At 34.9% G+C, this 26,042-nt stretch overlaps 1 long non-coding RNA gene across 2 annotated transcripts in view; it reads left to right on the top strand.

The window, feature by feature from the left end:
• The first annotated feature begins 744 nt into the window (after positions 1-744).
• LOC310648420 overlaps positions 745-26,042 on the top strand; it is a 46,055-nt gene continuing 20,757 nt past the window's right edge. Inside the window, exon 1 of one of the 2 annotated variants that reach the window (XR_014494091.1) lies at positions 745-827. This is a non-coding gene — a long non-coding RNA (uncharacterized lncRNA). Of the gene's footprint in view, positions 828-17,367; positions 17,995-26,042 lie in introns of those variants that run through there. The other variant, XR_014494092.1, reaches the window with a different exon arrangement.

Here is a 26,042-nt window from a genome sequence, read left to right on the forward strand (position 1 = left end):
GACTTATGAAATAATACTATGTCATAAACAATTAAATGCTCCAGTTAACCAAATTCATATATTTTAAACATCAGAACTGAATGTTCTTGCTTTGCTGGCCATAACTAAGATGTGCATGTTTCTATTTATTACAGAAAAAGCATACAGTATATTGTTCTGCTTATCTTAATCAAGAAGTAAGTCCCAATTAGTGAAATAGACATACTTAATCTCAGTAAGCATGCATAATCTTCTAGCCTTAATTTTCTTTCAGCTATAAAATATGTTTTTAAAATTACCAAAAATATTTAATATATAAATCTCAAGAGAGAAATATAGAATGTAAATAATGTTTTATATAGGATAAGAGCAGAAAAAGAGGAACATTCTGAATTTTGGGACCATGTTCTGAGATTCTTTGAGAATTATTTTCTTTTCAATGAATGACCTATCACAAAATGACTGTTTTTCATAAGAGAAAGTTCTTTGCTGCTCCAGTTTGCTACTATCCTAGACTAGAGGGAGGAGATAGATGGGCATACTTCCAAATACTGGGAGGCAGCTACTAAACTTTGTTAAAAAATGAAAATCTAGAAATATCTGTGTGATGTAGCCATTTCAATAATTATTATTTTGTAGCAATATTTTAAAAAATCACGAGCAGCATGATGCACCTTAGTTTCCTGTTCATAGGCTTCATTGTGATATTTGAATGTTTCCCCATTCATCTCACTATTTCTATATGGTTTTAAATGCCTCTTTCAGATTCTTTATTTGATTCCTTGAACTGGAAATGCCAAAAATCTCTCTGTGGGACATTCTGATGAAGAATGGTTCCTCCCCAAGAAGTAGGCAAGCTTATTGTATTTACTTACATTTTTTCTGGCTGAAATTTATAAAATGCTTTTAGGATTTATTTTGTTTTGAAACTTTCTCAAAACATTTTTGTACAGGGGAGCCCCCTCACCAAACTATTTCTACCTATTACTCAGTATATATAAGAATATCAAACCATGTGTATTGAAATCTTCTAAAGACTATTTTATTTTGCTTTTTTATAATACCACAGGGTGGAGTATTGTTTTATATATTGATAATAGATCCTATGCTTACATAATAAAAATATTTCTCAAAATTTCAACTTGATCTAAACAAAGTGCAAGTCTTCTCTTAATTTTGAACAGTTAATCTTTTTCATATATTTGGTCCTCATTCTTTTTTTTTATTTACCCAAACTATGCATATGCTTCTGTACTCTTCACTGACTTTTATAATCAGTTCTCATGTATTAACCTCTATTCATTCTGGATCCTATCTCTTCTTTTTATCACATACTTAGTTCTTAAACATCCAATTTTCCTGTATTTTACTTAGTGTTTATGTTTCTCTGAACATATCAACTCTTATCTCCGTACAGCAAAACTGGCAGTAATATGCTCTTGCACACTGCCAATTTAGATTATTTTAACAAATTCCTTACAACATCCATTCATATCTTTTTTTCTAGCTTCTTCTATCCATTCTCTTAATTTTAGTAATCATTATACCAAAGTATCATAGTTCTGCTTGCTCTATTTTTTGCCATGTATTTATTTATAACCTGCCACTGTTCACCCCACTTTCCTTGTCATTCTTGCTTTTGGATATATTGATTTTCAGATACATAATATATCATTGCATACAATCCAACATTTGGGGAAAGTAATTTGCATTCTCTAGTAATAACATAGAATCATTGCCATACAAAAGTACATATACATTTGTCTCCAACTACTTGTGATATCATCACAAGCATTTCTTAGCCATCAATACATGAAACTACTAAGGGGACAAATGCATCCTTATCTCATACCTACTTAATGTTAAATGATGGGCTGAACATTATTTCATCTCAAACATGCTTGATTTCTGTCATATTGCTTTTACTGCATCTAGCAACCAACTTTCAATTGAATCATTAAAGCAAAATAATTCAAGCCAATCCACATTGTCATATGCTTTCTTTAATTCAAAAAAGTACAGTAAACTTTCTCATATTCATAGATTTCCAAATAATGTAAAAAGAAAAACTTGCCTTATCCTTTAACTAGTATAAAGAATACTCCTTTTGCCAAAATTTAATTCATTACTACTTGGATAAAATCTTTCCAGCAGCCTTGACAAATTAATCCCACTTTAGTTTTGCTAACCTTTTCCTATTATCAGGCATTGATGTAGTATTGATACAGATTATATAAGTGGCATAGCAATTCCATGGGCAACAATTATACTTTAAAATTTGCATTAGATATCTATTTCCTTTTCTTCTTTTTCTGCTGTTCCATAGCATGCTTCTCTTCAGCATTCCATACCCATTAGCATTATTCTCACAGTTTTATGGCATTCTGCATAAAGTCTTTCCAACCTGTTCCAAGTAGTTTTATATCTATGATGTTGAGACATCAACCTATTATTTAGGTTAATTAAGTTCTTGTTCTCTCAACTTGATTGCCTTTTTTTCTGCAGGCATTTCATTACCAGTCTATATAGCGTCATCTGTTCATAGGAAAGGAACATTTGCTGATTGTTAAACAATATTTACTAGCTTGCCTTACTGGTCTTGATTGGAGTATAGTTTCTTCCTTAATTGTTGCTTGGATATAGTTTCCTCCCTGATTGTTTATTTGGATGTTGGCTGCTAGGATTGATGTTTGTTTTCTTACTTAACTTTTGGTGCTATCTTTTAAATGGTATGTGGATGGAATTTATCTCTATGTGTCTGTTGATCGCTGATTTATTGGAATGCCAAGCCTCCAAAAATTCCCTAGCATTTTATGGATTTGGCTTGGTCAAAAATGCCAACAGTTTCTTTGCTAAAATTGTGGAGAGAAATTAAGGAATTTGTATCCTGTTTTTTTTCCTGTAGCTGATATTCATCGATACGTCATAATTTTAATATGAAAGGGAGCACTTAGATCATGGCATCATGATGCATTATTCTGATGCACCTACAGAGCAAATAATATACATAACATATTACATTTAAAGGCCTGTACCTGAGATGCAGAGTTTCTTTGTGAACAATTGGAGAAGCTATCAAAGAAGAAAATGTAGATGGAAAACTCTGAAAAAACAGAATGAATTAAAATATATTTTGTGGTCTAAAAGGAGTAAAATTAAATGGACATTAACTTTATATTAGTTTATTTCCAATTTTCCATTGCAATGCAACTGTAGGTGTTGGTATCTTAAGCATCTTTTACTTAACTGCCAGTATCTCAGCACACAGATTTGGCAGCTTGTTTTTGATCAAATGCTTTCTTCTGCTCTGCTTCTTCTCATGACCTTTTGAACATGATAGGCTCTTCCTTTGCTTCCCTCCCCCACTTTGCACATCTTTTCCCTATGGAAAATCAATCATCCTGTCTAGAGTATTTTAAAATGATGCCAAGCTTTTCAAGTGCACCTTCCAGTTCTCTTATGTTGATTTATAATTTTGCATGCCACTCTATTCTCTACACTTCTCCACTGTCTGTTATTTCTTAAGAATGGCTAAGGACAAATTCTGTGTTAAATTAATTCACACTTTCAGTAGCCTTTCCTGCAGTTGTAGGAGGTTACAGTTTGCAAATTCCCTTGATACATTCCTTTAAAAAGTTCCATATGATTCTCTTAGCTTAACACATTTTTTAAACTATTGCTGCCTCCTTCAGTTGACTTTTACAAGTTGGGAGATTGATGGCAGCTACATTTGATTAATGACTTCCCCAAATATTTAAACAAACATTAAGATGTATAAGACGAAGAAAAATCAACTACAAACATTTTTTTCTGAGAGAACTTGTACATATATGAATGTGCATATATACCTTCCATTTGTTTTCCAGAGCTTAATAATATGTACTAGAATACATCATTAAGATCTGGAAAATATAGAATGGGGTGTAATTCCGGGGGGGGGGGATTTGGGGCCTGATCCCTTAGGTGGTCATTTTTCTGCAGAATCTTGCCAAATTAATTATTAGTCCCATGATTATTAAAATGCCAAAGGAGAAATGGTTTCCTATAGTAAATAAAAGATGTCAGAATGGGATATCATTTTGCAGCAGGTGGGAATTGGCACCTGTAAATTTCTGCATTTACAAGTAGAAAAGAGTCTCATATGGGAGCTGGAAGTTACAGTTTTCTTTTAAAATGATCGTGATAGCAAATTTTGAAACTTGATTGAAATCATGGATTTTTACATCTCATCCTTCCTTTAATATACAGAGGGTGACATTAATTTTTGATATTACAGTATAAAATCTAAAATAGGTTGTCTCTAGAATAATTCCTGAGGTAACCTTAGGGTAACCAATGGAATGTTGAATTATAGGATATATAAACCTCATTATCCCAAAGGCATTCTTGAAAATGAAGATGAAGCTACAGACTGGCATTACGTCACATTTTGGCTTCTTGCCTGTGTGTTCGTGTGCCTGCTTGATAGAACAAAGAACATGGTAGGATGAGGGCTTTCATTATTACTAAATTATCATGTTCTAAGCAAATATGAATTGGAATATTTTTATTTCTTCTTGAACTAGAAAAGAATGCTGTATTCCCCTTCTTTATGTTGAAATATATTTTAAGAATTGGTATGATAATAAAATCACATGGCTGCTGTGCCAATGGCTTTTTGACATCTGAAAATGCTGATCTGAAAATAAAGTGAAAGAAACCTGAAATGCTTTGAAATGGTCCTGGCCATTACTAGTGATCATATACTCTGACATATACAGTCCTGGATGCATCTGTTTATCTGATCTAGATTGGAAAGAGACAGAAGAGAGCTAATGTTGCACTTCATAAAATTGCAGCCAGACTGATAAATCTGTGTTTATTTGTCTCAAAATGCATCCTGGTTTCTTTAACAGAGACATCTTGCATTTGTGCTGATGGCAACATTGCTCTTTTCCCCCTCCCTTCCCTAACCCTTTCGGGAGAGTTTGCTGAGAATTCTTTAACCTCAATCACTCACCCACCACTCCTAATTCCTGAAAACTTGCAACTGGCTTGGTTTGAAGTCTGTCCTGGTGATTTCAGTACAGCTTTTGCTTTGGTGGCGAATTATGATCTTGGGAATGATTGATACTGTGTGGGAGTTGATGACATAAATCTGCTAAAGTGTGCCTGATGTACAGCTTCCCAGATTTCAGCTTTGGAGCCATGTTGCTGTTCTTAACATAGTGACATTGAACAGATTGTAGCAAATAAAAAAGGGAGAAAAAAAATTCCCAAGTCTTAAAGAACCCATCTCTGTGCACTGGGTACAAATAAAGTTTATTGCCTTGAAACCAGAAAAATCATAAAGTACTATTAAATGATTTGTGATCAGGATGGTTGGAAAAGATGAATTAAAAATAAGTAAGACTATTTTCTTAATGGATACAAAAAAAAAACTAAACAAAAAAATAAATAAGTCCCAGGAAATCAGACATAGATAAAAGAAATTAAATATTTTCAGTTTTTTGTGGTAAGGTATCAATCAATGTTGCACTCTTGCCCTTGCCTGATCCATTTCATTTTTAATCTCAAATGAATTTAAGATTGATTCCTAAATTTGGGAAGAAGCCGACCGCTCTGCATTTATATGCAGAGGACCAGCACTGAGTCAAATATTGCAGACAGCATTTATAAATAATCTAAATTATTTATGAACACGTTTGGATAAAGTGTATTATATTAATAAATTGAATTGGATTGCATCAGAAAGTAGCATAATATACTATAGAACATTACTGTTCTATAATATGGTTGCATCCTTATTCACACAGGCAATCAAAATGTATGTAAATTTTTGATTGCTTTAATCTTGCAACACTGCCAATATATTGAAAATTAAAATATATTGAAAATTAAAAGTTATGTATATAAAATTATTCTATTCTATTATTCTATAATGTATATTACAATATCAAATCATACAATTATATTAATACAACTATTAATACACATATATTATATTAAAGTACGGTATTACATAAAATAAAATAATAAAATTATAAATAAAGTCAGGAGACTAGCCATAACTCTTAAACAACTATATTTTGTTATATATTTTGGGTGATTACAAATATTATTTAGGTTAAATCATATGGGTGTAAAAGCTTTAAAATGGGAGTTAGTTTATTGGCTAGTCATAACTATGCTGAAATCTGCTCAAAATAGCAGAAAACAGCATTGTTAATTCAGAACTTGAGGAAAAAAATATTGGCTAAATCACTGTCATGTGCCCAAGAATTACCATATTAAAAAAAGTTCTAGTTAAGTTTTAATTTTCTACTCAGTTAATATGGCAGGAAGTGGATATAGGTTGAGTGTCCAGTAAAGCAGTAAATAAAGTATTTGGAGGCCCCCAATCACATTTTATATGCAGTCTTCCTTTGCATTTCAAGAGACTGTCTAAACTTTGTTCAAATGTGCAACATTTTTTTCCAGAACTGAGCTCATTAACACATCAATATACCCGTATCTATCATCCAAGAAAAAAAATTGAAATTAGTTCATATTTCAGAGAATATGCTAACCCTGCATTTCCCTTCAATTTTCAAGAATTCAAATAGTAAAAATGCAGCTCAAGGTTGGACAGATGTGAGTAAGTGTTTGGAGGTTTTTTTTGCATGCCCAGAGTTGTTTTGGAGTTGAGCAGGGCCTAAATATAATAATGAAATGAATAAAGTATATAAGTAAGCCTGGATACATGTTGCTAAGGGAATATTTGTGTGTGTGTGTGTGTGTGTGTGTGTGTGTGTTGGGTGGTGTTCATTTTCATAAGAAATAATATCTAGGGTTTAGATCTGATTGAAAGAGACCAAAGTAAAAGAAAAATGATGATGATGATGATGATAATAATAATAATAATAATAATAATAATAATAATGAAGAAGAAGAAGAAGAAGAAGAAGAAGAAGAAGAAGAAGAAGAAGAAGAAGAAGAAGAAGAAGAAGAAGAAGAAGAAGAAGAAGTAGTAGTTGGAAGGGACCTTGGAGGTCATCTAGTCCAACCCCCTGCTAATGCAGGAAACCCTATACCATTTCAGACAAATGGCTGGCCAGTCTCTTCTTAAAAACTTCCAGTGTTGGAGCATTCACCACTTCTGGAGGCAGGTTGTTCCACTGGTTAGTTGTTCTAACTGTCAGGAAGTTTCTCCTTAGTTCTAGGTTGCTTCTCTCCTTGACTAGTTTCCATCCATTGCTTCTTGTCCTGCTTTCAGGTGCTTTGGAGAATAACTTGTATAAGCACAGCATTATTAAGGCATTAGAATAGGTTTCTAGGTAGTTTACCTATTACTGTTTTAAAACAATATATCATTTTGAAAATATGTACATTTAATGTGTGTTTCCTAGCTTATTAAAGTAAATGCTGTCATTTCTCCACCAATCATGGACATTTGGGCAAAATGGTGCCATTTAATGAAAGCTTTTGTATTAACAGTAAATATCAGGAATTATTAAATAAGATTTTTTCCTTTAATTTATGCACAGGACTTAACTTTAATTGGAAATTATATTTAGTCATCGCTTTGAGATAGTTTTCTCAAATAATTTACTGTTAGCATAACAATCTGACTGTTCTTGCTGGATCCTAAAAATCTTATGAAGTAATACTAATATTCACAGCATTTCTGACATTTATCCTAATATTTCTGCCAACAAAATGCATACAAAAGTGTAGGCAGGAACTTTACAGCTATATTTCTAAATGAACACTTACCAAATATACATAGAAACAAAGAATAATTCAGTTATCCCACTTTTTTTACAACCATGTTCTATCAGAATTGATATCAAGAGGCTTTTCCAAATAATGGGCTGTAAATTCAGCATACAAAAAAAAGTAAGCGTGGAAAAGAAAAATAGGCACTTTATAATATCCCCAAAGTTTGAGATGTTCAAACCTGTAAATATTAAAACAAATTTTTCCTTCTGAAGAACAGATCAAATGTTGCTATTAATAAATAATTTAATGAGTAATCCAATTTATTCCACTGGATTATTTTTGTTTCATTTGGTACTATTTAAGGCTAAAATAAGAATTGGTAAAAATGTGCATTTCATTTTAGATAGATATGAGTAGATATTTGGCTACGCTTCTCTAGTGTGTTGCAAAGAAATCCATCTCTTTTTTAAGCTAGAAAGAGCATCAAATAACATGTAGAAAGACCTTGTTTCTGAAGTTTGTTTAATCCAAAATCCTCAATAAGCATTTATTTAATCTTGGATAGTTGGGACTAAGGGCCAAGCAAGGAAATGGTCCTATCATTGTATCCATTGTACTTTTATGAGTACAGCAGATGTACTTCTTCAATATTCTGGGTAATTCAAGAAGTCGGACTACAACACTGTTTTTCAAACCTGGCAACTTTAACATGTGTGGACTGCAACTCAAAATTCCCCAGCCAACGTGCTAGCTGGGGAATTCTGGGAGTTGAAGTTCACACATCTTAAAGTTGCCAACATTGAAAAACACTGGCTAGAATTTCCAAGTCTCCTGTTATTGTTCCAACAGTGTAGAGTTTCCATTACCATTTGTATGCTAATCTTTCCTAACATAATATTGCATCTTTTAGAATTAAATAGGAATGCTGAGGGTCTCAAATTTCTGATGAGTAAAAGATAGAAGTTATAGCTCTTTAGCTGGCAAATTTCCAGCACAAATTTCAGAATGATTTCTCAACATTATTGCAGTATCTACTTTAAAAAAGTTATTAATAATATTCTTAAAAGGATCCCTTTTACTCTGTGAACATACAGCTTATTACAGAGTTAGATCCAAGTTAGGGATTCTTCTTTGGTTTCAATAAAAGATTTGTGCTTAAGTTTAATTGAAATTTTTCTATTCATTAATTAAGATTTCTATCTTAAATCACTGTTGGCTCGTGCAGCAGTAAAACCCAATAGCTTAAAATATAACCAAAAATGACAAAACAATAAAACAGAAACAAAATAAGCATCCCATTGGGGAATGTTCCACCGCCAGATCCAACATTTCATGCTATCTATTCTTTACTATCATAGTGATTTGCTAAAAACAGGTCTTGATGGCGTTCCAGAAAGCTAAAAGGATAGGGGCCTGCTGAATCCCATAAAGAAGGGGCAGCAATAGAAAAGGCATATTTCAGAGGTCCCACTAGGTAGTTGATCTCAGAGAAGAGATCTGGAACATCCCTATCCTATCCATTCTAATGAAGCGGGGGAGACATTCTTAGGGAGCATGGTGACTAAGTCATGAGTGCTATAAAAGGTCCAGGAAAGATGCGATTGGCACACAACATGATCTGTGCAAAAGCCTCCCTAGCTATGACTTTCACTTGCTCCTCAAGCAGGAGCCAAGAATCTTGGAGGACCCCCTAATAAAGCACCAGCTTAGTCCAGGGAATTACAATCTCATAAAGTCAGATGAGAAATCAATAGAGCCTGAGGAACCAAAACCCCAGACCACTCCATATTGCTAGCATTGAGCCAAAGTTGATTCCTCTTTCCATCCAGAAACTCATATCCTTTAAGGACCACAACAGCCGGGGATGGAGATGTATAACTGGATATCCTCAACCTAAATAATAATATCATAACCTGCTTTATTGGATGACCTCCCCCAGCAGTTTCATGTAGATGTTAAAAAAGGAGAATAGAGAGGCCTGAGCCTGAGGCATCCCATACTGCAGGGACTAGAGCTTGGCCTCCCTTCTGCCCTGCAAACTAACACCACTGGCCATGGAGAAAGGAGGAGAACCACCACAAAAGTATCTCCCACGCCTAACCGCAGAGCTGATTGAGAAGAATATCATGGTTGATGGTATTGAATAAGAGAGCCAGGAGAGTCAATTCTGTTGTACTACCCTTGTTCCGAGTCCTCCACAGATAATCAGAAAACATAACTTCTCAATGCTTTTTAAAATGGCAAGATCTAATTTGATCTTCCACTTAATGTTTTCAAGGACAAAAAGCTGGGGGGACCTTCAGAATCAAGATCAATTAAATAAATCATAATAGATGGTCTAGTCATAAGTTCAACAAATCATATTATATCTGAGCATATTTTATGGCAGAGATTTCCCTCTGATCCATATCTTTCTTTATAATGAAGACAAAGTCTTCTCTGTAGTATCGATTGTGGAACTTCTTTTCAAGCCATTTAACATGAGAATGGTGACAACTTCATTACCTTTATAGTCAGCAAATTATTAGGTTTTGGTATATTACATTGCCTTTAGTTCTTTCATATTTTATTTTTGTTGTGTTTTAAATGTTTATATTGTTGCATTCTTCCTCAACCCACATTTGTATGTATCCTATTCCCAGGATATAAATAGGACAGAAGTGTGGCCAAATAAATAAGTGAAATATGTTTCCCAAAAGTTGTAATTATTTATTCTTTGATACAATTCCTAGGAGCTTTTCCAGTTAATGAACCCGAAAGTCAGCTGAGATATTATTTAAAATGTTGATTTCTTTCTAATAATAAAATAAAATAGCACATAGAAAGAAGAAAATAACAATTAGATTTAAGAAGATAATGGAACCTTAAGCATTATTGCAATTTTAATCAATAGCAGTTTTGTTCTCATTACAAGGAAGATACATATTTTCATTCAAGGATTGCTATTTAATAGTTTGCCCCTGATTTTTTACATTTAACAGCATGAGTGGTAATGCTGTTAAATTTCTTCAAAAAGACATGATTTTGCAAAGAATCTAATTCTAGTTTTTTAATCAATATCAACTTCTGTATCTATATCATCATCTGTCTGGTATTATTGCCTACTTTAAAGGAATACAAAGAAGAAAAAGAAGCCCATTATTTTGAATCTACAAACCTGATGGCTAAAACATATGGCAGTTTCCAGGTGTCTGATCAATGCCATAGACCTAAAGATTGATGAATAGGTATACAAAAAAAAATCATCACCTTTTAAAGAAGGATAAAGTGGAAAAAAACTAATTGGCTGAAGGGAATATTATGAAATGATTCCCCCATACAACAAAAATGACAATGTGATTTATAATTAATTTGTTACTATTTTTCTATAAATGGCCAGACTTTGCAAACTGATTATATTTTATTTTTTAAAAATGGCAATTAATTCTCAGTAAGACTTCTGTAGGAACTGATTGGTAAGGATTGAAATCAATATGTTGTACAGTAACCTGTCTTAAACACATCACTACAATTTTTTTAAATAAACTTGTAATTCAAATTTATGTTTAGCAAAATGAATAGATTTAACAGCAAAATACTTTCATTTGATCCATCTCATATTTTGTGCCTGCTGATTTTATAGATGCCTGTTCTGGAATAATCCTTGCTTCTAGAAACTGGTAGTTTGAAGTTTGTATTTCAGGCTATTATTTTTTTAAAAGAATTTAGCATGGAAGGGGCTTGTGTTTATTCTGATAGTTTGTGTGACTTTTTGCCCTCACTTTTATTTGGCTGTGTTGCTTATAGCCAGTTCTGCAAAATGTCAGAGAACATAATGTCTAGCTAAACTGTTCTTCATGGCAGCCATAAAAAAAGTTTCTAACTCTTAACAGAGGTCCTCTGATACCTGCCCAGAATGCACTAGATATCATCAAAGACATTTTGAGCCAAGATATGTTCACATACATACTTGGCACTTTTTCACAACTTCCCTACCTCATCTAACAACTGCTTTGTTGTGATTTCTGGTCTCCTACATCATCAGCTATATAGTTTTGTAGTATTCCTGGAGATAAATAACTATTTATTTATTGTATTAGTATCCTGTCTCCTCTTTCTCTATATGTGCTTGACAAAAAGGTACCTGACAAAATAACAAAACAATAGCTAGATTAAAGCAATGATAACTATCCTTATCAATGTTTATAACAAAGAAGCAAAACTGCTTGTAATAAAACATCAAACGATGTGAGTAATTACACTGAAAAGATACATTCTGACTCTCTTTTCAAGAGAAAACACAGCATTGGCACTAATTAAAAATCCAACAATAGTGCATTGACACAGGAGAAGGCTCTTTCCTGCATTTCTGAAAAGCAATCTCTTGCAAATCTGGGAGGAGAAGGGCACTTCCTTAAGTAGAGAATCTCTGGGCCATTAAGAGACTTAAAATCTGTCCCTCCTCCTTGACATATTAGAGAGAAAGTGGAATGGAGTTGGCAAACAGCAAATTTTTTAGTATGGGTGAGATCTGATCAGAGTTCTTCAAAGTTATAAGTTGCTAAATACTCTTTGAAGATGGTTTTAAGTGTAGGACATTGAACTTACACTATCAAAGTGGAATAACAGCCAGAAACAACTGGCTTAAGGGATAGGTAAGTACAGCAAACTTGGCTTTATCCTCTGTTTTTGTTTTCATGAATTCAGACAACTTGAAAAAATAGTAAACAACTATGGGACTTGTAAAATAACAGAAAATGTGAGATTAGCTATTCTTGTTCATGAGAATTCCTTGTTAATATATTAGAGAATAGGTCATTCATTACAAGAAACTAGGGACAGTGCATTATGAAAAATGAGGATTAAATACGAATTTGCTAAATGTTTATGGAAAGGCATACATTTAAAAGTAGTTACTATAATAGAAATAGAAATGCAAGCTATAGCTATGTCAATATTTATTGTACAGTATGCCTGCTCAGTTAGCTCTCCCGGTATTAAACACTTCTGTGCAACATTAAAGTCATTCTTTCTCTAATTATGACCACCCACCCCACTGTAAGACAGACTTGAGCTGGAAGCCATTCAAAAATACAGAATTATTCCTTGACAAACCATCAAAGAGAAAGATAATCTTTTTAAGAATAAGTTATATATAATGTCCAAATATGACCTATGCTTTAGTGAATAAACCACCACATGCTATGTCATAAATTATGGTTAGCACAACATGCTAATCTGAATCCAAACCAAATACATTATGACTTAGCCTGATGTGAGCCAGATCAATCTTAAGATACATGACCACAAGCATGGAAGCTAGAAATTTTGCTGAGGAATCCTATACATTAATTGGACATAGGTCCCATTGAGTTCAATATGGCTTAGCTTCTAGGACGTATAGTTATTGCTGCTGCCTTAACATAATAAAACTTCCATTCTTTTCTGTTCAATGAACATTTCTGGGCAGTTCAACATTTGCTGGTATCAGTACTAGATGATATAAAATATATTTTAAGAATTCATACAGGATTTTACATGCGATTTATCAAACACAAAAACTGGGTTGCCTCATATCTATTGAGCTATCCTGTTGCTGAAAATGTTAAGACTTGCATATGCTTTAAAAATAAAGCCAGATGTACATATATCCAATTTAAGTGAACCAGTGATGAGATATGTTTTTCCATGACTGCTTCAGCTTTTCCTTATTAAAATATTTACCATATTTGTAATACAGTAGCAATTAGTGTATTTTGCGGTAAAACACAATATGATCCCTTCTTTTCAGATGTAATGGGATTTTTTTCGCCATGCATTCACTAATGCCATGGTAAAAACAATAAACCAATAAAATAGATCTATGCTTATAGAAAAGTATCAGAGAACATAGATAGATTCTTTAAGGAGATGGATAATAGATAATGTATCCAGATCACAGTATTTCTGTCTTTAATCATCTGAGGTAGATTTTTATCCAATTTATCTTTTAGCAAGATATAACCAAAAGATATATAGAATTTTTAGATGGCATGTTTCAATATTATTGCCTTGTGATCTCACTCTCTGACCATAAATGTTAGGCTACCAATTTGGGAAATGCAAAAAAGATCCCCTTCTCTTTTTGATTCCCCACTACTAGATATTTTGCTGAATTTGTTCTTTACTACTCACCCTTCACTACTCAGTGCTGAAAATATGCCAATGTGTACATCTAATAAAAATTAAAATGGCAATTGATCTAAATGTAACTGCAGAATGATTCTCGAGGCCAGAAGTGGACCTCTACCTTCTTGGTGGCTGGAGCCTTCTAGAGTGAAGTGAGCATCCTGCTAGATAGGCAAGTCTACATATAGACAAGACAAAGATTTTTCACTTTCTCAGGTCTGGAGGAGCAAGCAGGAGGTAAGAAAGAATGAAGGCAGAAGAGGGCTGTTTATTTTAAAACCTGTGCTACATTGATATAAGAGCTTATACTATAATGAGATCATCATGTCAAAATGGCAGAAAACTATTTATTCCCAGTAATTGACATCAGGAGAAGCTCTGTAAAACACACACACACACACACACACACACACACAGAGAGAGAGAGAGAGAGAGAGAGAGAGAGAGAGAGAGAGAGAGAGAGAGAGAGAGAGAGAGAGAGAGAGAGAGACTCTCAAGGTCCCATGTGGCCCCAGGGTCATAAATTGCCTATTACTTATTTAGGTAGTAGATTAAATATACAGTAATTTTAACAATACTTAGAATACACTTCTTGAAAGCAAGGGGCCCTAAAGTATTCATGACTCTGATAAGAAGATCCAGTTAAGTTGGTGTACTGTACCACTAAATTCAGAAAGTGGTTCAGCAAGTCCTGCAAAGATATCAGTTCTTCATCATAGGTTACATTTTGAGCATTAGTAGATACCTTTATTTTATTATTGATACAGGGTTGGTTACAAGCAGTGAAATAAACAATAATTCACTGACAGCAATGTATTGTAACAGTAAATATTAACAATTGTAATTGTTAATATTTAATTCCTACTTTGATAGTGATGGAATACATAGCCATAATAATCAAAATTGAGCTACATGGATCAATGATCTAGTTTAATAGTTTATATTGTTATATTCCTAAAGCTCTGAATGTGTATCTTTTTATAAATGGAATGCATTATGGGAATGATTTAACCAGGATATAATTTTCTAACAATACTTAACACATAATTTTTAAAGCTACAGTTCTAAGTGCACCTGCATTTCAGTTCAAGCATGGAACATTATATTAATACTCTCACTCTTTCTCACACATACACACATATACACTTCTTTTTTACTTGTGAGTCTTTGATTTGTTGGCTGCGTTAAAAAAATGTCATGGAATTCTGGAGTTCTTACTCCTGAATAAACATGTTAAACAGTGAGCTGTAGACTTATTTGATTTTTTAATTTTTATTTACCTTGTATTTGACATTTACACTTAACTGAACTTTGCTACTTTGCTTTTCTGCTCAAGATGAACAAAATTTTGTTTGGGATTGCAATGTACTCTCTTCTACAGCTCTGCAAAAACAACATAAAGGAGCACTTGGTAAAACCATCAGTGTCTCTCACTCAAGCATACAGCAAACATGGACTGTGACCTTAGCCCTTCTCCTTTGATTTACAGCTGCAATGGAAGGCAACTTAACAAGGTGGCAGGGAACTTCAAGAGCAGTTGAAGTCAATTTATTGTCTAAGTGTTATGGATGTTAATTAGATTAGGAATATGCTGGGGCTATTACAGTTCTTTTAGGGGAAGAGAGAGAGAGAAGAAAACTTTCTGAGACACCCTTTTTGTGGCATGAAAACACAGGAAAAGGAGAAACCCTACACCGAAGGAAATTGTAGGGTTCCTTTGGAGTCACAGAATTGTAAAAGCTCCAGTAATAATAACATTTAAGAAGGAGCCAAGAAAGTACCACACATGTTTTTAAAAATAAAAGACCCCTATTATTCTTGCATTGTTTTTGCTATAATATTGATAATCAAGAGACAACTAATGACAAAACAATTTAAAGCATATTTTCTGCATATGAGAAAATATATTTTAAAAGGGATTAGTGGGGAAGATAAAAGGTAGCAGGAAAGAAGAGTAGTATCTTAAGTGTAACAGTCTAAAATAAACCAATTACATGTGTGTGTGGGGGGAGAGCGTGGTAGAATGTGTGCACTAAAATAATTGTTCAGGAGTCATTTAACACTCATCAGCAGCTTTAAGCAATTGTTTTAAAATTTTGGAAAAATTGCTTAATTCATTAACTGAGGCTATGTAAGTGTAGCTTTAAGGCAACAGATGGTGTGAACTGATTATTTACAGAGAGCTTTTAAATTTGTTGATAGTTGCCCACATTTGCAGGTTGTATCCATCATATCCTAAAAGCAACAAGATATAAGTACTATTTAACAAAATCACTAGCAGCTTTCCATTCTCCTGACTAGAAGGATGGCAGAAGGGAGTGCTCAGTTACCAGGAAAACGGACATTTCTGCCAGATATTATCTATTTCCCCTCTTTCATTTTTCTGTATAGGATTGAGAAAGTCACTGAAGCGGATTGGACAAAGCAACACAGAGGAAATAATTTGCATGATGTAGGATGTAGTAGTGAGAAAAATAAAGTCCTGCGCTTAGGCAGAAAAACCAGATGCATAGGTACAGAATAGGCAGTACCTGGCTCAACAGTAGTAACTGTGAGAGAGATCAAGGAATCCTAGCAGACCATCACCCAAGAGACAACAGAATGCTCCACTGCCAAAAGGCTAATGCAGTGCTAGGTTACATCAACAGAGGGAAAGCATCAAAAACAAAGAAGCAGTATTACCACTCTATATTGGATTAATGGGGTCACATTTGGAACTTGATTTACAATCACAAGCCCAAAATTTAAGTGAGTTTTGCCTCATTTTACAACTTTTCTTGCCACAGTTGGTAAGTTAGTAACATAACTGTTAAGTGAATCTCCCCTGGGAGTTTGCTTGTCAGAAGGTCACAGAATGTGACCATGGGACACTGCAGCCATCATAAATACATACCAGTTGCCATGCATCTGAATTTTGACCACCTCACCATGGAGATGCTGCAAAAATTATGACAAATGGCTAAGAGAACTAGGTATATTTAGCTTAACAAAGAGAAGGTTTAGCTGAGACCAGTTTACCAATACTTGAGCTGTCACAGAGAAAAGGAAGTTGACTTATTCTCCAAAGCACCTGAGGGCAAGACAAAAAGCATTGGGTGTTCCATTCAAACTACCTCATGACTATAGAATAAATTTCCTAAATGAGGATTGGGGTCTGTCAGGTATTATTGAATCATAATTGATAGCCTCTGTCACCATCAGCAACATCAGGAAAGCTACTGGTTCCCTCTTTGCCTTAAAGCAGGGGGTCTTCAAACTTGACCCTTTTGTGACTTGTGAACTTCAACTCCCAGAATTCTTCAGCCAGCATGCCTGGATGAGGAATTCTGAGAGTTGAAATCCACAAGTCATAAAATGGGCAAGTTTGAAGACCCCTGCCTTAAAGGATGAAAAAGACTATTTCTTCTAAATGAGTTGTTGAAGGTATGAAAATGCCATTCTTTATGATAATATCTCTTGAGCTTCTTTTGGACATATCTATCTTAGAACAATATATTTCCAAGTTACATCAAGAGTCTTATATGTCTTATCTCTTATGTCTGATTCCTAGTAAAATTCATATGAAGAAGACAAAGGAGCAAGCCTCCACATAATTTCAAGAGAAGCTTAATTTGAGATGTTTCATCATATATTTCATAGGAATTGAATAGTAATGAAAAATAGCATATTTTGCACATATATTGCACAGATGTATCCCCATTACAGGGTAATATTTTCTCTGAAGTCTTATCCAAATTTCTTTTGAAGTGTACAACAGCTTTGTATCCTATCAGAGAAAAGCTTTTGGTTGCTAATTTGGCAATGAGTTTTTATAACCAAACAGAGTATTCCAGTAAGTTAGAACTGAAACTGTTTTGTCTCTTTTAATAGTAACCTGAATGCAATAAGAAAGAGGTGTTATGTATTTAAACATTTGATAATAATTTTCTATTTGGCAGCATATTTATCAGTTATCATAGGGCCAGACAGTTTATGGGACCATATTATATCCAGTGTATTTCTGCTTGACCCAGGAGTTCTAGCATAGAGGGAATGCTCCAGGGCTCTCTGCTAAACAAGGTTGTCTTGTGGGATCCAGCAGTTGTGCCTTCTCTGCGGCATCGCCTGCTGTGTGGAACAGCAATCCCACAAAAATCTGAATGGACCTGACCCTTTTAGATTTTCTGAAGAACTGGCTGTTTCCCCAGGGTAAGGGATCCAATGTTTTATGATTGGAAGATGTCATTTACCAGAAATTCTGTGGATTATCATTTTAAGTGTTGGGTTTAATATTATTTACTCTTCAGAGTCATTGCTATGAGATGGGCAGCCATGTAAATTATTTTTATACCTTATGTATTTTATAGACTGAAATGCAATAAAACATAAATCTGTTAGAGATGAGACTATTGTACTGGAAGAATTCTCCACATTTTAAATTTTGCCAAGCAGAGATTGGGGTATTTCCAGTAAATACATCTAACAAACTCATAAAAAGTTCCAAATAGCATGACTTAAAGTTGTAATGTCAAAATATAGAACCACATAGTTTGTCTTTGCAAAATTTAATGGCTCATGAACTACAAATCAAAACTGAATAGAACTGCTTCTTTTTTCCCTGGAAAAAAAATCAAGTTTCCAAAACAGAAAAGGAGGGAGGGAGGGAGGAGGACAAGGAAGGAAGGAAGGAAGGAAGGAAGGAAGGAAGGAAGGAAGGAAGGAAGGAAGGAAGGAAGGAAGGAATTTTGAAGTTCATCTTTAAGAAAGGAAAAATGTAAATAATCCATTCTGGAATCCAATGCTCAAAGATAACATCTAAAAAGAATTATTCTTAGAGTAATTAAATTAATGGGGCAGTATTTTCTATGTATTAAGCTAGGACATTGGATCTGTGTACTAAGCTAAGACTAGAATTTCCCTTCACTGATGCTGTATTTCATCAAGCCCTTGTGTTTACAAAGCAAAGGGCCTCACTTAAGCTATGTTTGCTGAAAAAGAGTGCTGTGCCGAGGAAATGTGAGTGGGTTGAACCGGGGATCCCTGTAGAGCTCACTTGGCAGGACTAGAGATCCTGGCTCTGCCTGATATTAAAAGTGAGTCATCAGTTTACCCACCCAGCAGGGCTTCTCTCTGGCTTTCTCACAGCGAGCAACTTGACAGAGATCCAGAAGTTTATTGTGTAATTAATTTTTAAAAAACTATCTTAAAGAAGCTCCTTGTTAAAAAAAAAAGCCTGCCTTCAAAGCATGGCTGCTCTCAGGAGCAACCCATTGATAAATAACCAGAAGTACAAATCCAACTTCTCATTTAAAAGGACAGTTTAGATGGCAATAGTACGCACGCTTATGAAAATGGACTGAAAGACACATCTGAACTTTCTCTTCATGATTATCAATCTGTTCCTATAAACAGGTTATAAATTTTTCAGAATTCATAATAGCTATAGGTTGGTTAGTTTTTTAAACAGAGCCAGAGGAGGTAGGGGGGTCAAAAATGTCATCATAGCTGTGGTTGAATAATCAAAGTTAATCAAACCCTCCTTTTTTCATACATGCTTCGCATGCAGGCAATTCTGATTTTAAAGCAAGATTTAGATAAGTATTTGAGACAATCATCTGGGAATGAGAGATTCTCAGTGCTGCTATCTCTGTGGAAGAAAATCCCTGGATCAAGACCATTATTCTGTGACAAATGTAAAATATATTTCAAAATAAAAGGCATTTATATTTGGAAAAGGAATACCAGAAAACGATCATTTTAATGAAATTATTTTATTATTATGCTCTTTTTTCTTTAAACTACCAGAGATACATTAAATGTAAAAAGTTATAAATATTCTTCAATTTGAGCTTGTAGGGTATGGTGACTAGAATAAGGATTTCATTACTGAACTTTTTATTTCTACCAGATTCTTAGCATATGTAGAGGAACCATTCAAAAGATTCAGAAGTCTTCAGATTTTAGCTGCATGTTAATTTTGTACATATTTTGTGACAATGTGCAGTCTATGAATCAGTTCCTGTACTTCATATTTGCTCTTAAATATTTTTAGTTCATACCTTGTGGTGATGACCTAAAATACCTGCTTATGATGATGATGATAATTTGATGGTGATGATGATAATTTATATATTCATCATTCTCTTGCTTTCCAACAATCCTGTCAAACAATTGAAATACTAATGACTTAACATATCTTCTGTGTTTTTTTAATAAATTACAGTAACTAGTTAAAAGCTCACATTACCAGCTCTTTTTTCAAAATACAGTACTGATAAAGGTTTGGGTAGCATAACTGATAAAAACAGAGGAAATCTGTATCATCTGTTTCAGTTTTATATCTATATCATCTCTATCTGTGTCTGGAGCAATTTGTCATGATTCTTCCTTATTCTTTTCTCTCATCCCAACAGAAATTTGTTAACATAATGCTCTTTTCAAAATCTCTAGCCTACTAAAGACAAAGAAGCATATATAATTATGTCTTTTGGCTTGAAGTTCTATTTGATGTTTGCTCTGTCTACGTTGAGTGATAACAATATATTAATGAATTTTTCATATTAAAATGACAGAAGATTGTTAATTATTGTCCCCTCCCCCTCATATATTAGTTTTCTGTATAGCAAGAACTAAGGTATAATCAGAAGACAATGCTAGTATAGTTTTCCATATCCTATATTCATGTTGAACACGTATCTTCAAATTTTAAGTTTCAGGTGTTGAGCCAGGCAGTCTGAAGAATTGTGTTCAACAACAAAGGATCTGAGAAAGCAATATTGGCCATCAAGCCGTATGAGCAGTTATACTTGAATATAAATAAATGGAATCACAAATGCAATTCTTATTCAGACATAACAAAATTGGCACCTGAGGGTTGATAGTATTGGTAATAGAAGGGTAGAACAAGTATATCCTGGATTCTTATATATTTTGTTCTCAAAAAAATCAGTGGGATATCTGAAGGTGCTTCAGTGTAAGTTTTTCTTTATATTATAGACAGCAAAGATATGCATTCATTTATTTGTATTTGTCTTCAGGAGTATACCTTATGCATTTCATCAACACATCATGATTTTGTCTCTTGGACTTCCTTGATTGTGGACCTTGACATGCCTGACAGTTATCACAGTTGACTTCCAATCTCACAGATTTTGCAGCTCAAAAAAAGGGCCAAGAGGCAGATGCAGGACTTTCAAATCCTAACAACATTGCTGTGCTGTAACATCCACTATTCCTGCCCTGGATTCAGCAACACTAACTAAATTGGAAGAATTGTTTCTTATATGGTGCTCATCTCCGTTTCATAGCCGAAGAGCCAGTGCTTGTCCGAGGACGTCTCCGTGGTCATGTGGCCGGCATGACTAGACGCCAAAGGCGCACGGAACGCTGTTACCTTCCCACCGTAGTGGTCCCTATTTTTCTACTTGCATTTTTATGTGGTTTCGAACTGCTAGGTGGGCAGAAGCTGGGACGAGTAACAGGCGCTCACTCTGCTACACGGCACTCGGGATTCGACCTGCCAAACTGCCGACCTTCCGATCGACAAGTTCAGCGTCCTAACCCACTGAGCCACCGTGTCCCTTCCATATATATATATATATATATATATATATATATATATATATATATATATATATATATATATATATATATATATATATATATATATATATATAACTGATTTTACAATCACTATCCCTAGTGCCTAGTGAACAGCGTGTTGTCTTGGTTCATATATTTAAAAAAACAGTAATAATTAACTGACAGTCAACAATGATTAATTTTTATAATTCCATAATTAGTGTATTAATTACCGTATTTTTCGGACCATAAGACGCACCGGACCATAAGACGCACCCAGTTTTTAGAGCAGGAAAACAAGAAAAAAATTCTTTCTCCTCTCTCTCTCCCTCTCTTTCTCTCTCTCTCTCTCTCTCTTTCTCTCCCTCCCTCTCCCATTGTCCCTTCCTTCCTTCCTTCCTTCCCTCCCTCTTTGTCCTTCCCTCTCTGCATTAGAGCAGTACCCACGGAGGCGGCCCTGCAGCCCAGCTTTCTCTTGCAGAAAGCAAGCTGAAATGGAGTGAGGGAGATTGCCAGAAATGCGAAACAGCTGATCTCGCGCTCCTGCAAACTCCCTCGCTCGGTTTCAGCTTCCCTTGCTACAAGAGAAAGCAAGCTGAAACGGAGTGAGGGAGATTGCCAGAAATGCGAATCGGCTGATCTCGCGCTCCTGCAAACTGCCTCGCTGGGTTTCAGCTTCCCTTGCTACAAGAGAAAGCAGACTGAAACGAGGCAGATTGCAGCAGCGCGAGATCAGCCAATTCGCATTCCTGGCAATCTCCCTCACTCCGTTTCAGCCTGCTTTCTCTTGTAGCAAGGGAAGCTGAAACCGAGCGAGGGAGAGTGCAGGAGCGTGAGATCGGCGTTTCTCAGCATGTGCCAATTCGTGCTCCACTTGCAGAGGTTGGGGCTGGCCATACGGATCACCTTCGGACCATAAGACGCACCCTCGTTTTCCCCCCCACTTTTGGGGGAAAAAGTGCATCTTATGGTCCGAAAAATACGGTAGTACATTTCTTTGATCTTCCCTTCTTCCAATAGTATTCTTTTGTCAACCTTAAAAACAGTATAACAATATTTTCAATGGATAAATGATTAAATATAGGCATTTTTTCTATGTTTGTACAAATAATAATAATGTCCATATATGATATTTTTTCTAATCAACTTATATTTATAAAAATCATCATGCATTCCATTTTCATAACTTATTTAAGCTTAATTTCCCCTTACTATTCAAACCATTTTTATCAGTCATAATTTTCTCAATGTTGATTATCTAAATATCCAAGCTTTCCATTTACATACACCATCCCAATATTTTCATATTTCATGTGTTATAAGTATACTATACTACTTATTTATCTTATAACATCTACATATAACATCTTTTTTGATCAGCTTATATTTCACTTATATTTATAAACGTTATTTTGTTAAGTCACTATATATCCTGTTTTCAAAAATTCTTGTTTAAGCTTAATTTCCCCTCAATATTTCGGTCATTTCTCAGTCCTAGTTCTCTTCAAATTAATTACCTTTAAATTTCAAACTTTTCATTTACATATATCATCCCAATATTTTTACATTTCATATATTGTAAAAAATACTATACTACTTATATCTTTTATCCCGCTTACTATAGAGCCCCTTTATATCCAAAATTATTTGTTCTTTTAACCATATTCGAATAGGTGTTTGCTCATGTAGTTTTCCATCTGGTAAGGTGAATCAAATCTTTTGAATTTAACTCTGGTCTTCTTCTTTTGCCAAGTAGCTTTCCAAGTTAATATATTTTGCTTGCCAGAAGGTTCCTGTATTTTTGTGGTATTGTTGGGATTAAGGAGGACAAATTGCGTAGGATATGTGCTTTTTGTCTCCCAAACTCTAATGATTCTCCTGGCAGTTCTATAGTCCATTTTGTCCTTTCTTGTCCTCAGATTTATTTTGACGTCCTGACAAAGTATGTTTTCCATTTTTATTGTTATGGCAAAATCTTGTAGATTTTTTCCTGTTTGTGTTAAGTTATAATTCTTTTCATTTGTAGCTTCTCTGTTTAAGTCATTTTCTTCTAGTTTGTGTTCTATTATTTTATTTGTTTGTTCATTCTTTATTGTCATTTTCTGAGAGTTTTTTTATTGTAAGTTTTGATTGGAGATGTGCTCATTTCTGTCATCAAAGTTGTTTTTGATCTCCTCATGGTTTGAAGCCATTGTGACTTGTATCTGTTGGAGCACTGCATACATTTCCTCCTGTAAAGTATTTATCTTGTCTTGGAATATTGCTTCTGGAGGTCTCTGATATTCCAGGCTACATCTTTCAGGAGTAGATATTAGATGTGGTTTCCTGTCATTTTTTTGATAAGTATACAATATCCATATTGTCTTCCCCCCTTCAAATAATCTTTCATCAGTGTCATAGTCTCTATGATTAGCCTTGTCAAACCAGCCAATCTCAGAATCCAAACAACCCAATCTTATATAGTTCTTATCTTTATATATGGTTTTTGTAATCCAATGTGTTTCCAATTGTCAAGGTATCAGTGAAAACAGTATTTTATGACAGTTTTTCTATTCAGGAGTCAGCAACCAGACAGAATTGCAATCCAGTATATTTAGCCACCTTGAGTACTTCCTGTAAATTTTCCCCTGAGAGATTAGCCAAGAATCAAACTTTTTCTTTTTCTGTAAACAATTCTTGGGCTTAAACAGCAGTCAGAGTATTTCTTTTTCTGCAGACACTTTTTAATCTTATGGCTGGCTCAGTATGTTTTCTTTCTTTGTTCCTAGCTGTCGTCTTGAGAGTTATTAAAGTTCAAGGGAACAGATTATTCTTTGTTTCTGGGTGTCTTGCCAATTTCTGAATCTGTCTTGTTGATGTTCTATACTGTGATTCTCCGCTAGATGTCAGTAGTTTGTTTTCCAGCTTTTCCAAACAATTCTTTTTTTATATATATAATTTCATCAGAACCCTTTAGGGTGTAAAATCTTAACAATTTTCTTAGTTTCTAGATTTATCCAGACTGTAGTATTATAAATTTCATTTCAGTATACTTCTTTCCCCCTTAAAAGTTAATTCACTGCTTCCGTCTGTGGAGGAGTGGGGCTGTAGTCCCCTCCCTTCACTTTTGGAGGATTTCTTACTTTGGGGATCTTTTCCAAGGAATCAGTTACAAAATAGAAGAAAGAAGATCGATACTATCACCAATTCCAAGCACGCTGTTCACCACTGTTCTAGTTCCTGCTCTTGGATTTCGGCTACAAGTGGCTAAACACTGGTGTACAGCTAGCCTTTCTCCAGTTGGGTTAGCAGGCTTCCCTCAGATTGAACGGATCGACCGCCGTTGTTCCGTGATCGTCAGAGCACCCCTCTTTCTTTGTCGCCTCTCCATGGTGACTTTTGTCCCATTTAGGGTCCCCTGGCAGGGCGAAACTAGCCGTGGGGTGCGGAGCTCCACAGTTACATGGCCAAGTGCTACAGTGCAAAACTAGAAGTCCCAGAAGAATTGTTTCTAACTTATACAAAGGGAAAAACCAGTCCAACCTATCAAAAACAGTACTGTAAAAAATAAATTAGAAACACAAATTAAGATAAGCAAGAAAATGTTAAGTGAGCACCTGTCCACCCTAGATGAGTTCAAATCACCAGGACCACATGGATTATAACCTAGGTCAGTGATGGTGAACATTTTAGAGACCAAACTGCAACTCAGAACACACTTATGTATCGTCAGGTGCTGGGTGGGTGTGGCTTATTGGGTGGGTGTGGCCAATTGAGTACACACACACACACACACACACACATAAGACAAATCTTATTGCATTCTTTGAACATGTGACAAAATTAGTGAACCAGAGGAATGCTGTGGATATAATTTACTTGGACTTCAGTAAGGCATTTCATTAAGTAGATCACAACCTACTACTTAATAAGATAGAAAAATGTGGGTTAGACAGCATCATCAGATGATGGATTCGTAGCTGGCTGACTGGCTGTACTCACCCTGTGGTCCTCAATGGAGCTACATCTACATGGAGGGAAGTATGCAGTGGTGTGCCTCAGGGCTTTGTTTGGGCCCAGTGTTCTTCAACATCTTCATCAAATATTTGGATGAGGGGATAAATAGGGAACACATCAAATTTGCAGATGACACCAAGCTGGCAGGAATAGCCAACACTCAAGAAGATAGGCTTAAGATACAGAAGGATCTTGACAGACCTGACAGTTGGGTGCTATCTAATAAAATGAAATTCAGCGGTGAAAAAAGTAAGGTTCTACATTTAGGCAAGAAAAACCAAATGCACAGGTATAGTATAGCTGGTACCTTGCTCAATAGTAGTAATTGTGAGAGGAATCTCAGAGTCCTAGTGGACAATCACTTAAATATGAGCCAGCAATGTGCTGCAGCTGCCAAAAAAACCAACACGTTCTAGGCCAGACATGTCAAACTTGTGATGATACACGATGTATTGGAGCTTTTTCTCCATTGCCAGCAATGAGATGAGCGCAGTTTCCTGATGACATGTCCGGCCCGCAGGCCGGCAGTTTGACACCCCTGTTCTAGTCTGTATTAACAGAGGGACAGAGTCAAGATCACGTGAAGTGTTAATACCACTTTACAGTGCCTTGGTAAGGCCACACTTGGAATACTGCATCCAGTCTTGGCCACCATGATGTAAAAAAGATGTTGAGACTAG

Source organism: Vipera ursinii (genome assembly GCF_947247035.1).
Source record: "Vipera ursinii genome assembly, chromosome: Z".
Lineage (NCBI taxonomy): Eukaryota > Metazoa > Chordata > Lepidosauria > Squamata > Viperidae > Vipera > Vipera ursinii.